We start from the raw sequence: 12,519 nt of genomic DNA, 5'->3' as shown, positions 1-12,519 counted from the left end.
AGCTCTTTCCTCCTCTTCTCACACCCATGCTACTACTGCTGCTGCTCTGTGGCATCGCTGAGGAGCTCACAGCCCTGCTTCTACTGCTGCTCTGTGGAGTGGGTGAGGAGCTCACAGCCCTGCTTCTACTGCTGCTCTGTGGAGTGGGTGAGGAGCTCACAGCCCTGCTGCTACTGCTGCTCTGTGGAGTGGGTGAGGAGCTCACAGCCCTGCTGCTACTGCTGCTCTGTGGAGTGAGGAGCAAGCCAGTAGGTCTTTGAGATGGGGCCCAGGACAGGGGCCTGCATGGAAATGGTTTTCCATTTTATTTTTTATTTCACATTTATTTAACCAGGTAGGCTAGTTGAGAACAAGTTCTCATTTACAACTGCACTGCAGCTCAGTGCAGGAGATGGATGAGGACCAGTAAGTGCTGTGGGCTGGTGAACAGGCAGTGCTGGGTGACAGAAAAAAAAAGTCCCCGTTCGATGGTGTTTTGTAAAATAAATAAAAAAGTAGAGGGCTATTTAGTACACATATCCAAACCAAACACAATATCAAAGAAAAACATATCTAATATCATTAACCCGAGACTACCATAGACAAACAAGCTATAATGCTGCAAGTGTTTGAGCAGAGTTGAGTAGGCCTGGCATAGCTACTTCAACTCTGCTCAAACGTTTTCCTCATTTTAGCTAGCTGGATCTTCCTACTGAACTTTGACTTCAGTGTAAACCAATTTCGGGAAACTCATGATTATCTTTCTGTGACAAAAAGTTTGTAAAGACTGTGGCAATGAACGCAACAAAAAACACTACCATCTTCTCACTAGCATCACTTGTTTAGTCAATTATTTTGATCTCCCCGAGGAGATTTGATTGACCACTCTAACTTCTGCCAACTCAATTTCCTTCCCCCTTACAGGGCACTTCAGGAACTCAGGGTCATGATCCCCACCACAACACTGTCGTCCTTCTACACACCTTTCTTCAGTATACTCTATTCATTGGGCTCCCAAGTGGCACAGCGGTCTAAGATACTGCATCTCAGTTCACAAGGTGTCACTACAGTCCCTGGTTCACATCCAGGCTGTATCACATCCAGCCGTGATTGGGAGTCCCATAGGGCAGCGGGTTTGGCATCCTGGTTTGGCCGGGAAAGGCCGTCATTGTAAATAAGAATTTGTTCTTAACTGGCTACTTAAATGAAGGTTCAATTCAAATAAAACATCTGCACACACTTGATACATGGCCAAATCCTTTACAATTCCTACACAAACAGTGGTTTGGGGACAAAGATTTTATGGCATATCTTACATAACCAAGACCAACAGACTTTCTTAATTTTCTCCATTCACCCAGCGGGTCAGAGGCCGGGCACCAACCACACGAGGAATTCTCATCAGGGATTCAACCTGAACATCCCTGAGATGACTCCTTTGACGGGCGGTCTACTCCGAAGTTCAAAACACAAAACCTTTGTTGTCTTTTGAGACCGACTGCAATATTCCTCTCTGTTCTTCAGAAATACAACTAATCAAAACAAGACCACTCCTGGTCACTCTGACAGACTCTACTTTTCCAAGCCCAGACGTCACCATTTTCGACACCTCAAACGGGTTTCCCACATATGCATCCTTACTCAACAGACGCATCCCAACAAGAAACGATTCATTGTCATTTACACACGTATCCATCACTCCAATTTTAGACAATTGAGTTTTTGTTCCAGTTTTCGATATTACTGTTGTTTCATTCAGAGCATTCGTCTTCACCAAATTTACTTGACGCGCTACTTAATTCGAACTCCACATCCACTTCCGCCAAACACTGATTTTAGGGCTGAATGGAGTCCAGTCGCGGGATAGTGGGAGAGGATGGAACTAGGTGAAACTGGGCCGACATTCTGTACATTTTCTCATCGATTTAAACATCTGGGCCCAGATTCACACAAAAACACAAGAAGCTTTTTAAGAAAGAAAAAAACAAGAAGTTCGTAAGATAGTAAGTGCAATTCCTCAACAATATCTTTTAAGATTTTATGATTTTCTTGGAAACTTCACAAACATCTTCTTCTGAATCTTCTTAAGATGTGTGTGAATTTGTGAAGTTTGTGAGTGAATTAAACATGTACTGTTGCTTTCATGAGTTTATTCTCTCACTGCCCAGAGTTTAGGACAAGGGGTTGGTAATCTATCTTGGATTTAAGAACATTTCCATTAACTTTATTTTCAAGAATTATTTTTTTTCTTAACTTTTTGCTTAAGGAGAAACATGAGAAATAGCTCAATACATTTTCCAATAACCTTTTTGAGGATTAGCAATTTTGCTTAATTTCATTCTTAAATCTATAGTTAAGAAAAAAAAAGCCAGTTATTTCTTCTTAAAAAGGTTTTGTGAATCTGGGCCCAGATCTCCTTATATTTTTCTGTTCCCAAAACATTTTTCTGTTCCCAAAACTACAAACACAATCCATTAAGTTTTATAGAATTAACGTTTTCCCAAAGTAGAGTTTGTGCACACGCTTACTATACAGAGGAGGCGTTCCCTAACGGAAATATGCAAATAGATGATACAACGCGCCAATAGGATCTCGTGCTTGGCTTTGCCCCACCTCCTTACTTGTTCCGCCCACTATATGCTTCATTAGCTACCGCTCTAAACGACACATATGAACAATCTTGGATTAGTTATAAAATGTCTTTGCTAGCGTCAGCCTTACAATTGAACCAATCACCGACGAAGGGGCGTTGACTAAGGCTATCGAACTTCGGCTTGACTACAGAAGAAGAAGAAAAAGAAGAAAATAATGTTGTGTGCACGAACATCCGACAAAAACCGTTACCGAAAACCAAAACCGTTACCGAAGACCAAAACCGTTACCGAAGACCAAAACCGTCACAAAATGTCGTCATAATATATGCCGTACCGAACTGTTTTGGATGCGAAGCATGCCGTTATTAGACGGGAGAGTGACACACACACACATATATATATATTGTTGCCTGAACTGAGGGACCCGAATTAGCTATTGTGCTAAACCGAGTCGCTGCTAACTAGCTAGCTTGTTATCGTGTGTTTTAGTCAGACATTTAGCTAGCGTTAGCTAAGGTTTACAGAGTACCTACCACCTGAATACCCTTTCTCAGGTTGCAAGCACGTCCTAGCTAGTTAGCCATGTTGACTTGTAGCGAACATTAACTACATCGATTTAAGTCAACAGTAACTAGCTAAAATGCAGTCACACCGGCTACAAGTTATCTGCTAACGCGTTAGCTAGCTAAGGTTTATTTCGGTTCGGGCACAGTAGGCAGGGGTCTGTCCTGTTTGCCCTCCGATTTGGGTTTTGCTTTCATCTGTCAAACTGAGGATTCACAAACCCGGTAAGTAAACAACGTTAGCTAACCTTGGTATAATGTGTAATGTTAGCGTAGTTGTAAAACTAGTTGGCGAGCATTGCCAAAAAAACGTTTTTTAGCTACCTAATATAGCCAAATATGTTTATCTAGCTGAGCTGAAGTCTTTATTGGATTAAGCATACCTAACGTACATGTTTTGGTGGGCTAACTGGCAAGCTAACGTCATACTCCTCGCACAATGTAATCAGTTAACGTTACAATCTGGATCTTTGCCAGGGTTGGTTGTTGATACTGCAATGACTGATATAAACATGAATGTTATGTTTGCTGTAGCTATCTATATGTGATAGAACCTTTTTGAAAAAACATCAACCGTTTTTAGTGTTAGGGCAGTAAACAACTGCTCACACTCAAAGCCTCCATCGTGCAATGAAAACATGTTACGTCCGTATTCAGCTGTGACAACCTATGGTCCTATGTAACACTGGAGGAGCAAGTGTGACTTAATCTGCCTCGTATATTTAAATATGAAGGATTGTATTGTCAAAATAACGCTCAGTCTGTACGTACTCCCAGATATTTGTCTACATATAGGCCTATCATATATTCATTAATGTGCTTATCCTTCCCATTTTCTACACATGTATTTCGTGCCTCTGAGGATGTGGTAAAGGGATATTAGTTATCGAAAACCCTACTCCATATGTGTAGTGTTTACAGCGGTTACGTTCACCCACATTTGGCTCCATGTCAACTACAATTCTGACGTGGTGTTTTTAACGTTTTAGAGCAGTTTTGCACATTTCCACAAGCAGTATGTGCCTCCAGTTGACAAACTACACTAACTCCCCAGTTGCGTTTACTCAGGTGTTCGGAGCACGCGAGATAACTATGAAAAGCCAACTGACATTTACTCCTGAGGTGCTGACCTGCTGCACCCTAGACAACCACTGTGATTATTATAATTTGACCCTGCTGGTCATCTATGAACGTTTGAACATCTTGACCATGTTCTGTTATAATCTCCACCCGGCACAGCCAGAAGAGGACTGGCCACCCCTCATAGCCTGGTTCCTCTCTAGGTTTCTTCCTAGGTTCTGGTCTTTCTAGGGGGGTTTTCCTAGCCAACGTGCTTCTACATCTGCATTGCTTGCTGTTTGTGGTTTTAGGCTGGGTTTCTGTACAGCACTTTGTGACATCGGCTGATGTAAGAAGGGCTTTATAAATACATTTGATTGTTTGGTAATTAGCACAGGTGGCTGCATATGCCTTCTGTCTGTCTTCCGTAGTAACATGGAGATATGGCTATGTGGGAACACAATGAAGGTGTGTAGTAATTTAACCCTTTTGTTTTTTTCAAAGATACATTCCTTATGTTTCCAAAAACGTACAACAAGCGATGCATGTTAATGTTTAGAGTAAGTGCCGCCCCCCCCCCCCCCCCCCCCGGTCAGAAGACACCATCATCAGTAGGCGCTAAAGCAGTTAGCATCTATGAATGTGGTAGGGGGATATCAGTGGAATGATTTATGTGATCACATATTAGGAGCCAATCCAGCTGTGGCTTTTGAAAAGCCAGTTGGTCCTGTGTCATTCTGTGGCCTGTCCCACCGAGTTGCTGCCAGCCCCACTGACGGGCTGTGCCCCATCAATTAGCATGGGTCACCTGTTGAATGTGTCTCTGTGACAAATGTTATTCTTACCACATGCAGCGTCCCTATACGTTCCCCTCTAGAGGTCACCCACCTAGCCCGTTTCTCTGGCTCCTGTGTGCTGGCTGACCTCCCTGGAGTTGACAGTGGTGTTGAGATGGGGGGGGGGGGTGTTTGAGTGGCATTGCGTAGCCATGTTATTAGACATAACTGTTGTTGAAGGATATCGCTGAAGGCTAGGGGCCTAACCCATTATGGTTGGTGTCTTCGGGAGGGACAGTGTTGTTTTAACAGTATTGGTGTCTGTCACTCTTTACAGCTCTCTTTCTTCAAAAGCATAATCCCATGTAGAGAAATCACACGCCACTGACGAAACGACATTTTATGCTGGTAGAAAGACAACAACAACTGCATAGTAAACATTCGGTCAGCAAAAGCAATATACATTTGCAGACTTGCATGTTGTAAGTCATGACATGTCTGTGAGTGTGAGAAGATGTTGATTAAGCATTTTTTAAAGTTTTTATTTATTTATAAAGCTTTTCTATCAAGCTTCCCCAGCAGTTAACCTCCACGCCCATTCAATAGGCCTACCTACACGCCCATTCAATAGGCCTACCTACACGCCCATTCAATAGGCCTACCTACACGCCCATTCAATAGGCCTACCTACACGCCCATTCAATAGGCCTACCTACACGCCCATTCAATAGGCCTACCTACACGCCCATTCAATAGGCCTACCTACATGCCCATTCAATAGGCCTACCTACATGCCCATTCAATAGGCCTACCTACACGCCCATTCAATAGGCCTACCTACACGCCCATTCAATAGGCCTACCTACACGCCCATTCAATAGGCCTACCTACACGCCCATTCAATAGGCCTACCTACACGCCCATTCAATAGGCCTACCTACATGCCCATTCAATAGGCCTACCTACACGCCCATTCAATAGGCCTACCTCCATGCCCATTCAATAGGCCTACCTCCATGCCCATTCAATAGGCCTACCTCCATGCCCATTCAATAGGCCTACCTACACGCCCATTCAATAGGCCTACCTCCATGCCCATTCAATAGGCCTACCTACACGCCCATTCAATAGGCCTACCTCCATGCCCATTCAATAGGCCTACCTCCATGCCCATTCAATAGGCCTACCTACACGCCCATTCAATAGGCCTACCTCCATGCCCATTCAATAGGCCTACCTACACGCCCATTCAATAGGCCTACCTACACGCCCATTCAATAGGCCTACCTACACGCCCATTCAATAGGCCTACCTCCATGCCCATTCAATAGGCCTACCTACACGCCCATTCAATAGGCCTACCTCCATGCCCATTCAATAGGCCTACCTCCACGCCCATTCAATAGGCCTACCTACATGCCCATTCAATAGGCCTACCTACACGTCCATTCAATAGGCCTACCTCCATGCCCATTCAATAGGCCTACCTCCATGCCCATTCAATAGGCCTACCTCCATGCCCATTCAATAGGCCTACCTCCATGCCCATTCAATAGGCCTACCTCCATGCCCATTCAATAGGCCTACCTACACGCCCATTCAATAGGCCTACCTACACGCCCATTCAATAGGCCTACCTACACGCCCATTCAATAGGCCTACCTACATGCCCATTCAATAGGCCTACCTCCATGCCCATTCAATAGGCCTACCTCCATGCCCATTCAATAGGCCTACCTCCATGCCCATTCAATAGGCCTACCTACACGCCCATTCAATAGGCCTACCTACATGCCCATTCAATAGGCCTACCTACATGCCCATTCAATAGGCCTACCTACACGCCCATTCAATAGGCCTACCTACACGCCCATTCAATAGGCCTACCTACACGCCCATTCAATAGGACTACCTCCACGCCCATTCAATAGGCCTACCTCCACGCCCATTCAATAGGCCTACCTCCACGCCCATTCAATAGGCCTACCTCCACGCCCATTCAATAGGCCTACCTCCACGCCCATTCAATAGGCCTACCTACATGCCCATTCAATAGGCCTACCTCCACGCCCATTCAATAGGCCTACCTCCACGCCCATTCAATAGGCCTACCTCCACGCCCATTCAATAGGCCTACCTCCACGCCCATTCAATAGGCCTACCTCCACGCCCATTCAATAGGCCTACCTCCATGCCCATTCAATAGGCCTACCTCCATGCCCATTCAATAGGCCTACCTCCATGCCCATTCAATAGGCCTACCTCCATGCCCATTCAATAGGCCTACCTCCATGCCCATTCAATAGGCCTACCTCCACGCCCATTCAATAGGCCTACCTCCATGCCCATTCAATAGGCCTACCTACATGCCCATTCAATAGGCCTACCTCCATGCCCATTCAATAGGCCTACCTCCACGCCCATTCAATAGGCCTACCTCAACGCCCATTCAATAGGCCTACCTCCATGCCCATTCAATAGGCCTACCTCCATGCCCATTCAATAGGCCTACCTCCATGCCCATTCAATAGGCCTACCTCCACGCTCCACTCAGCTATTACACGTTCATTCAAATCCTCCACCTCGAGTCTAAATATTTGTTGTTGAAATTCTGTTTTTATTTGGGGGGACAAAAATAAGATTCAGACACAAGTTACATTTCATTGAGACTTCTCTCACACCAAGCCATAGTTCAGTTGTCCATGAGAAAGTCCACTCATGCAACACAGCCCCTCAGGGCCACTCCACATCACCAAGTCCAAATATAGAATGTACATATAGTTGCCTCCATTTTTAAGTGTGAATATGCAAGATGTCTACAATGAAAAGCATCAAGACAAAGAGGGCACAAAAGTTAAAAAGCATAAAGACATTCAGTGAGTCTCAGGAATGCAGTGTCATAGATCAAAGGTCTTTGTTTTAAATTTTCCAATATTTTTCTCAAGTTTTTTTTAATACAGTAACTATTAACAGGTGAACAGATGGACTGTATTACAGTTCCAGATTTTTCCACTTTGACTAAACAAAAGCAGACCTTAACGATGTTATATTACTCAATCCATTTTGACAGTCATTATGAATCCATTTTTTCCCCCTGTAGTCTCAGAGAAAAGGTCAGCCTCTCCATCACGTTATCCACTTATCTACCACGGACGCCTTTGATTCTAACCGCTATAAGGGCTTTCTTACCTGCGATTGGGAGTATTACCAATCAAGCTTGTTCCCTGAATAAAAAAATGTAACCTTCTTTTATTTAACTAGGCAAGTCAGTTAAAGAACAAATGTATTATTTACAATGACAGCCTACAGGGAAACAGTGGGTTTAACTGCTTTGTTCAGGGGCAGAACGACAGATTTTTTACCTTGTCAGCTCGGGGATTTGAACCAGCAACCTTTCAGTTAGTGGCCCAAGTCTCTAACCAGTAGGCCCCTGAATACAGAACCTCACCTCTGCATGAGACATCAACCCTAAATATGCCTTCCATGCATCTTTGCACGTCCTGCCAGTAAGAAACAAGCTTAGGGCATTCACAAAATATGTGGTAATGGTTTGCCTCATTTGCCTCATGGTTAGCTGCTCATTATCTGAGCAGCTAACCGATCGCTGCAGCTGTACATAGTCTATTGGTAAATAACCCACCCAATTTACCTACCTCATCCCCATACTGTTTATTTATTTACTTTTCTGCTCTTTTGCACACCAATATCTCTACCTGTACCTGTACATGACCATCTGATCATTTATCACTCCAGTGTTATTAATCTGCTAAATTGTAATTATTCGCCTACTTCCTCATGCCTTTTGCACACAATGTATATAGACTCTTTTTTCCCCCCCTTTTTTTTCTACTGTGTTAATGACTTGTTAATTGTTTACTCCATGTGTAACTCTGTGTTGTCTGTTCACAGTGCTACGCTTTATCTTGGCCAGGTCGCAGTTGTAAATGAGAATTTGTTCTCAACTAGCCTACCTGGTTAAATAAAGGTTCAATTTAAAAAATAAATAAATTGTACCCACATGATGTCCAACACCCCATTCCACTACTCTGTCTTTTTGCAGATGAGTGATAAAGAGGCGCATCATATTTTTTCTATCTAAATTCCCTCCAAGTCAATGATCTTAATTTCCATAGTGATTGGAATAAGGTCTCCCGAGTGGCACAGCAGTCTAAGGCACTGCATCTCAGTGCAAGAGGTGTCACTACAGTCCCTGGTTTGGAATCCGGGCTGTATCACATCCGGCCGTGATCGGGAGTCCCATAGGGTGGCGCGCAATTGACCCAGCGTCGTTCCTGGTTTGGCCGGGGTAGGCCGTCATTCTAAATAAGAATTTGTTCTTAGTTGACTTGCCTACTTAAATAAAAACCGGTTTCCCACTCCTACACAGAAATTACCATGTTCTCCTCCCTTTTCCATTTCTCTTTTACATACAGTACCTTTACAGTACCTTCACACCCCTTGACTTTTTCCACATTTTGTTGCTTGAATTTAAAATTAATATTTTCACACACAAAAGCCCATAATGTTGAAGTGGAATGATGTATTTTGATATTTTTACCTATTAATACAGAATGAAAAGCTGAAATGTCTTGAGTCAATAGGTATTCAACCCTCTTTGTTATGGTAAGGAGCCTGAATATGTTCAGGAGTAAACATTTGCTTAACAAGTCACATAATAAGTTGTATGGACTCACTCTGTGTGCAATAATAGTGTTTAACATGATTTTTGAATGACTACCTTATCTCTGTACCCCAACACAAACAATTGACCTTTAAGGTCCTTAAGTTGAGCAGTGAATTTCAAACACAGATTCAACCACAAAGACCAGGGAGGTTTTCCAATGTCTCGCAAAGAAAGGCACCTATTGGCAGATGTGTAAAAAAAAAAACAGCCATTGAATATCCCTTTTGAGCATGGTGAAGATATTAATTACACTTTGGAAGATGTGTCAATCCACCCAGTCACTACAAAGATACAGGTGTCCTTCCTAACTCAGTTGCCAGAGAGGAAGGAAACCGCTCAGGAATTTCACCATGAGGCCACTGGTGACTTTAAAACAGAGTTTAATAGCTGTGATAGAAGAGAACTGAGGATGGATCAACAACATCAAATCCTATTAGTCACATGCGCCGAATACAACAGGCCTTACAGTGAAATGCTTGCTTACAAGCCCTTACTCAACAATGCTTGAAGAAAAGTGTTAAGTAAATAAAAGTAACAAATAGTTTGACAGCAGCAGTATAATAACAATAGCGAGGCTATATACAGGGGGTACCGGTACAGAGTCTATGTGGAGGCTATATACAGGGGGTACCGGTACAGATTCAATGTGGAGGCTATATACAGGGGGTACCAGTACAGAGTCAATGTGGAGGCTATATACAGGGGCTACCGGTACAGAGTCAATGTGGAGGCTATATACAGGGGGTACCGGTACAGATTCAATGTGGAGGCTATATACAGGGGGTACCGGTACAGAGTCTATGTGGAGGCTATATACAGGGGGTACCGGTACAGAGTCTATGTGGAGGCTATATACAGGGGGTACCAGTACAGAGTCTATGTGGAGGCTATATACAGGGTGTACCGGTACAGAGTCTATGTGGAGGCTATATACAGGGGCTACCGGTACAGAGTCTATGTGGAGGCTATATACAGGGGGTACCGGTACAGAGTCTATGTGGAGGCTATATACAGGGGGTACCGGTACAGAGTCTGTGGAGGCTATATACAGGGGGTACCAGTACAGAGTCTATGTGCGGGGCCACCGGTTATTTGAGGTCTTTGACCTCCCGAAAGGCTGTCTCATCGTTGTCGGTGATTAGGCTTACCACTGTTGTCATCGGCAAACTTTGATGATGTTGTTGGAGTCGTGCCGGCCGTGCAGTCATGAGTGAATAGGGAGTACAGGGGGGGACTGAGCACGCACCCCTGAGGGTAGGGCTGGGCGGTATACCGTATTTTACGATATACCGGTATTAATGCATGGACCAGTTTGGGTTTTTACTTACCTTCTATAACGGTATTTGAATGTTTGCTTTAAATAAAAATGTGATGCGTCGAGTGTAACATCCGTTTTTATAGTTCGCTACATGAGTCATCTCTCGCTCTCTCTCCATGCTGCTTTCAGTCTGCATGGTCAATGCAGCGCATGCAACAATGTTGATGGCAACATTGCTGTTTTCACTTTGTTTCTTCATATAAATCCACTAGTGTTCTATAATTACACCATTAGTTTGTGTTTCTTACATCCGCACACAGCTAGTTTGTCTTTTTCTTAGCAAGTTGGGGCCTAAATCTTGTTAGCTGCTAATCGCTAGGTAGCTAGCTAATGTACGGAGTCAGAGCAAACATAATTAGTTATACAGCCTGATACTACCAGTGATGGTCTAGACCAAAATCAGCATGTTGTTTGTGCAACAGTATCTACTAAATCAAAGAGGAATACCAGAAGCATTAATATGTTAGCTACATGAGGTAGCTAAGAGAAAACAGACAATGTAGCCAAAGATTATAGGGTCCCCTAGGAAACAATTATCAACACTTTGGTTCCTACCCTAAGTGTTTGGTTCCTAAAAAAAAATCACAATAACTCCTCCCTGGCATTTTCAATTGTTTTCATGTCAAACAACACTATTCAAAGTGCCCACTATCATATTCTAACTATAGAATTAGAATAATCATTGTATTTCCCTGATTCCAACATTTCACCCAAGTGTTTTGCTCGAAATCATTAGTCAAAACGCTATTGCAACGTTTGGTTCAAAATAAGGTTTATTCATGCAGCCCTACATGGCAGTGTGACAATTATCTCAAATGAGTGCAACAAATGCAGAAAATGTATGAAAATACCCCCCAAAATATTTTGGGTTGAAGTTGAATTGAACAGTATAAAACATTCAGAATGGAGAAAGACCCATTTTGAAGTTACTTAATGTATGTGTTGCCACCCTAAGGTGGATGGGCGTGGAGGTAGGCCTATTGAATGGGCGTGGAGGTAGGCCTATTGAATGGGCGTGGAGGTAGGCCTATTGAATGGGCGTGGAGGTAGGCCTATTGAATGGTATTTGTACTACTTACAAAGCACATTTAGAAATGTTCTAATTTAAAAACATAAAATACCGTCATACTGTGATAAAAAAACGATATATATATTTTAAAAAATGCAATACCGTGATATGATGTTTTGGCCATACATATTGTTACCGACTCTTACCACCTGGGGGCGGCCCATCAGGAAGTCCAGGATCCAGTTGCAGAGGGAGGTGTTTAGTCCCAGGGTTCTCAGCTGAGTGATGAGCTTTGAGGGCACTATGGTGTTGAACGCTGAGCTGTAGTCAATGAACAGCATTCTCACGTAGGTGTTCCTTTTGTTCAGGTGGGAAAGGGCAGTGTGGAGTGCAATAGCGATTGCATCATCTGGATCTGTTGGGGCGGTATGCAAATTGGAGCGGGTCTAAGGTTAGTGGGATTATGGTGTTGATGTGAGCCATGACCAGCCTTTCAAAGCACTTCCGTCATGGCTGCAGACGTGAGTGCTACAGGTC

The 12,519-nt window shown here is 43.6% G+C and overlaps 1 protein-coding gene across 1 annotated transcript in view; it reads left to right on the top strand.

The window, feature by feature from the left end:
• Positions 1-2,648: 2,648 nt before the first annotated feature.
• LOC109891457 (inositol hexakisphosphate kinase 1) overlaps positions 2,649-12,519 on the top strand; it is an 88,642-nt gene continuing 78,771 nt past the window's right edge. Inside the window, exon 1 of the mRNA XM_031825768.1 lies at positions 2,649-3,361. The gene's annotated coding sequence lies outside the window, so the exon portion shown is untranslated. The remainder of the gene's footprint in view (positions 3,362-12,519) is intronic.

The sequence above is a fragment of the Oncorhynchus kisutch genome, linkage group LG5, assembly GCF_002021735.2.
Source record: "Oncorhynchus kisutch isolate 150728-3 linkage group LG5, Okis_V2, whole genome shotgun sequence".
In the NCBI taxonomy this organism is placed as follows: domain Eukaryota; kingdom Metazoa; phylum Chordata; class Actinopteri; order Salmoniformes; family Salmonidae; genus Oncorhynchus; species Oncorhynchus kisutch.
This window is presented reverse-complemented; position numbering and strand designations above follow the sequence as displayed.